Source organism: Dioscorea cayenensis, chromosome 7 (genome assembly GCF_009730915.1).
Source record: "Dioscorea cayenensis subsp. rotundata cultivar TDr96_F1 chromosome 7, TDr96_F1_v2_PseudoChromosome.rev07_lg8_w22 25.fasta, whole genome shotgun sequence".
Classification (NCBI taxonomy): domain Eukaryota; kingdom Viridiplantae; phylum Streptophyta; class Magnoliopsida; order Dioscoreales; family Dioscoreaceae; genus Dioscorea; species Dioscorea cayenensis.
In genome coordinates this window covers 1940629-1945916 of record NC_052477.1, presented here as the reverse complement: position 1 = coordinate 1945916, position 5288 = coordinate 1940629, and positions in this window count along the sequence as shown.

The window sequence follows — 5288 nt, the reverse complement described above, 5'->3', positions numbered from 1 at the left end:
ATGAAAGATCTTGGTGAAGCATTCTTTGTATTAGGGATCCAAATTCATCATGATTATTCACAAGGCTTCTTGAGTTTATCTCAAAAGAGCTATATTGAGAAAATCTTGCAAAGGTTAAGTTTGGCATACATAACTGTAAGACTCATGACACCCAGTGTCGAAAGGAGATAAGTTTAGTTTAAAACAGTGTCCTAAAGAAGGAATTGAATCCGAAAACATGGAAAACATTCCCTATGCCTCTGCAATAGAAAGTCTTATGTATGCATAAGTCTGTACCCGTCCTGAGCTGGCATTTATAGTAGGAATGTTTGGAAGATATCAATGTAATCCAAGTAGGGAACATTGGGTTGCAGCTAAATTAAAGGGTCTTTAGATATCTTTAGAAGACAAAGGATTACACGCTCACATATAAGAGGCTAGATAGGCTTAAGATCATTGGGTATTCCAACTCCGACTTTGATGGATGCTTGGATAGTAGTAAGTCGACATCTGGTTACATCTTTACTATGGCTAGTAGTGTTGTTTCATGGAAAAGTGCCAAGCAGTCCTTGGTTGCTTCATCAACCATGGAGGTAGAATTCATCACATGTTATAAGGCATCTAGTCATGTTATTTGGCTACACAATTTCGTTGAAGGACTACGAGTTGTTGAAAATATAAAGAGACCTTTGATGTTGTATTGTGATAATAGAGTAGCAGTTTTGTTCTCAAACATCAATAGAAGTTCTTCTAGGCCTAAGCATATAGACATTAAGTTCTTAGCTATTAAAGAAAGGGTTCAAAGTGGCTTTGTTAGCATTGAGCTTATAGGGATAAATTCCATGGTTGTTGATCCACTTACAAAAGCATTTAGCGCCTATAATTTTTCATGAATATGTTGCTAGCATGGGCGTCATTAGTATGAATGCTTCTAATTAGTTGGAGTTTATTTTGATATTTCGTAGCTTGATACTCATATTGATGTCATAACACATTTGATAACACATTTGATTAGTTTTTATAAAGTTTACTATTTATTTCCATTATTTGCTCTGAACTATGATCTCATAAAGACTTTAAAGTTGGACCAGTTGAAAATAGATGAGCATAGATCACATTAGGTTATAATTTCCATACTACACATCCACACTTTATCAATATCATTAGTTAAGTCGTTATGTGTGAGCATTGTGGGTTTAATTACATTGTACTAGTGATGACTGCCCCAATATTCCATGAATAGATGAAGCTGATGGATGATATTGATTTAGATGATTTTTCAGTTGAAATTACATTTGGTTGTTGATAGTAATTTATACACAATTTTGAATTCCTGAGGTTGCATAATTGTATGATCCAAGTGGAAGATTGTTGGGTTGTGGACCACACATTATGTAGAGATATAAGGACTTATGTGCATAAGTTGTGTAGATGTACACAACTAATGTTTATAATTGTGTATATGTTACTATATTTAAGTTTTGAAAGGACCTAATTGTTGGGATCTAATTCAAGTTTGAATAGGGTTGCGCCCTAATTATGCAATTTTAAATGTGTGGATTTGCATATTAATCATATATTGGGTAGAATTTTTGGGGGCAAAATCGTCAAGTCTATGATGGGCAGACTTGTGATTAGCCCCATAAAGATTTTTTATAAATAAGGTGTAGTCCCTAACAAAGCACGTAACGATCTGAGATTCAGAATTAGGGTTCTTATCTCCTCTGTCTGTGCAGTGAGAAGAACCACAAGACCTAATCATCTTCATCATAATCAATAGATTTAAGTGTAGATACGCTTTCCTCACTTTCTTTGTTCCTAAAAAATCTCCAAACAAGGAGATCTAGGATTGTTACAATGTTTATACCCATTAAATCCATCAGCTTATTAGTTTACTATTGCTTTAACACCTTTGATCCAAAGAGCCTCATCACCTCTTCCACATCAATTGACCATATGGAAGAAGAAAATGAAACCGTGTTCAACACAAAAATCATGAAGCATAATAAAATAGGAAACCAATTTAGAACATAAAATAATATTTTATAAAATAGTAAAATAGCAAAATATTAAAAAAGCCTCCAACACAATTAATTTATTGAGTTCTAACTCTAATAAAAAGTCGAAATGCAGCGTAATATTAGCCAATTTCACAATACTATAAATGCAGCTTATGGAGGCCGCTAGATATAGGGTTTCTTTACGAGAGATAAAACTTAGCCTTTAATAATTTTAGCCAATTTCACAGAACTATAAATGCAGCTTATGGAGGCAGCTAGATATAGGGTTTCTTTACGAGAGATAAATCTTAGCCGTTAATTATTTGTAAAAGATACAATTTTTTCTTTTATGGTCCACTTTAATTGCCTTTTCTCACACAACTCCCATGCAATTTCAAAGGTTTAATTACCGGTCCCTAAAATTGTGTACTTTCTGTCTTTTTAGTCCTTTTAATATTTTTAGGTATAATTAAATCCTCATATTTGGTCAAATTGGGTCGTTCTGGTCCACAACAATATTTTTAAGTATAATTAAATCCTTACAATTTACACTTGGTCATCTACACCACGGACTAAAATGACCCAACTCGATTAAATATGATGATTTTATTGTATCTAAAAATATTACAAGAACTAAAAACGCAGAAAATACATAATTACATGGACTTATACAACAATTAAACCAATTTCAAACTATTTTAAGTTTTATATATATATACATGCATGTGCGCTTGCAATGTGTATAATAACTTGCGAAATATGTATATAAATGTGAGTCAGTGTGTGCGCCTTGCCCAATGTGTATAATGTTGTGAAATTCTGGAACTGGGTAGAGTAGGGTCACAGCAAAAGTACTTGAAAAATAATGGCAATAAAGATGGACATAGGATGTACGTGGAAAACCCCCCAAAATAAATTAGGGTAAAAACCACGAGCAAGATAGAAGAATTTCACTATAGTAGAAAATAGGAGTTACAAGCTTTCTATTAACAAGGAGAATACCAACTTATTCTCTCATGTAATAAAAGGAACACAAACCCTCTAATTTTTTCTTCCCACTATTTCCTCCCACTTTCTCTCTCACCCTCACACTTCCCCTCTGAAAATGGTGCACTGAGAGATGCATTTTGCATCTCTATTTATAGGAGAAAGTGAAGGAGAATTAGCCCACCTAATCCAAAATGCATCTCTATTTATAGGAGAAAGTGAAGGAGAAGTAGCCCACCTAATCTATATATCACATGTGCAGCCTGTGGGATAATAATAATAATATTTTAATATATAATAACCTGCGAGATTTCAAAATTCAACATGTTTTGTAAAAGATTATTTAACGGCTTTGAGATTTTATTTTTTCTTTCCATATATTATTTTAAAACCTGGTTTTGTTTAAGAAAATAAATAAAATTTTAAACCTTTTAAAATAATCTTGTAATTAATTATTTATTAATTTAAATAAACATTACCATTATATATGTATGCAATCCTTTTTATTTTATTTTATTTGACAAAATCAACAAGTAACAAAACAAAGATAAAACGGATAACCAATTACGGTAGCTTGACTGATCTATTGGAGATAATCTCCCACCATGTAACCCTGGAGGAAGAACAAAAGATAATCCTCACACAAAACTCCCACAGGGGGATCTTAACATGAATTGTAATCTTAGAGGTTCGAATTACCTTTGGAATAGCCCACGGTTTCTAGTCCTTTTTATTTATAAATAAAAAAACCATTAAGGAAAAGTAAATCGGAGATTCTCTAATCAAAACATCCCACTAGGCATCTATAGTATTACCATTTAAATTATTTTATATAATTTTATAAATAATAACATGAGAATAAGATTATAGATGCGCATTAGCACATGCCACCAAGAGCAAGTTCTTACATTAAATCAATTAATTATATATATATAAACAAAAAATAATTGCAACCCATATTTATTTATACACATAAACAACATTTTTAATGCAGTCACTACAACAAATTTGTCAATTATTGACATATGCAATAATGTCATAAAATAATATATTTTTGTCACTAAAAATATTTTGTGCATCGCTGTTTGCCGTCACGTTTATTTGCCTTTTGCTCCGTCGCTAAAGGGTTAATGTGACGATTCACGTATTCGTCACACAATAATACCTTTTATGCAGACAAAAATTATCATATTTTACTTATTTTATAATTATTAATGAGCGTGCGTTTTATATCACTAAATATTAGTCTTATTGTCGGACATGTCTATGAATCGTACTAAACTAAATATGAGTAAGTTTATCATATGACATTCCATTAATTTTCGAAATAATAAATATGAAAAATATTTGTTACACCTTTTTAAATAAACGCTCACTATATATCGTTAAAATGTAATATTTACCGTACGAAAAGTCTTTTTCGGGATAATGAAAATGCGTCAATTAATGAAAAATATTTTCGTCATTAAATACATCGATCATTTAATTAGATGTACAAAAATATAGATGTCACTGACATAAATTAATACTTTTGTGATATACATGAAATTGTTAAAAATATACCATACAAATTAATGTAATGTCACAATTAATTGAATATTATATAATTTGTAATATTTTGTATAATGTCACAATCAATCATGTTTTTATGATGTATTTGTAATTTGTGACATATTTTTAGTGAATATTTTTAATAAATTATATAAATTATCAAAAAATTTAATTTTTGATAATATATCATAAATAATATTAAATCAATATTATTATTGCAAAAAGAAAAACAACACAATTATCATAATTTATAGTTAACCTTTCGTGGACTAACAAATTTCAATTTTGAAAATTTCAATAACATTAAAAACTTATAATCTAAGTAAATCATATCAAAATGAGATAACCTGTTCTTCATGCAACTCTTGTGTCATTCGCGTTTATGGCGTTTTGTTGATGGAGAGTTTGCCTCATTAAAACCTGAAATAAATATTTTTAAAATAATAAATATAATTTATAAGAAGAGTAAATTAACAAAAGTAAAGTTCAAAATATAATTATATATACATATACATATATAATATGCATCCAAAAAATTAATAATAAGCACAATAGATAGTCATAACAAAACTTAATTGATTAATGACAAACTTCAACAATTTAAAGTGCTAATAAAACAACTATAGAAATTATAACAATAATTCCATTATAAAATAATGATAATTATACATAAATTAATAAAAACACAAGAATCAATATTGTTAGCAAACCTTTGGAAAGAAAACTTTAATCTAATGATCAGTAGCCGATGTCAATCTCTTTTCCCATTTA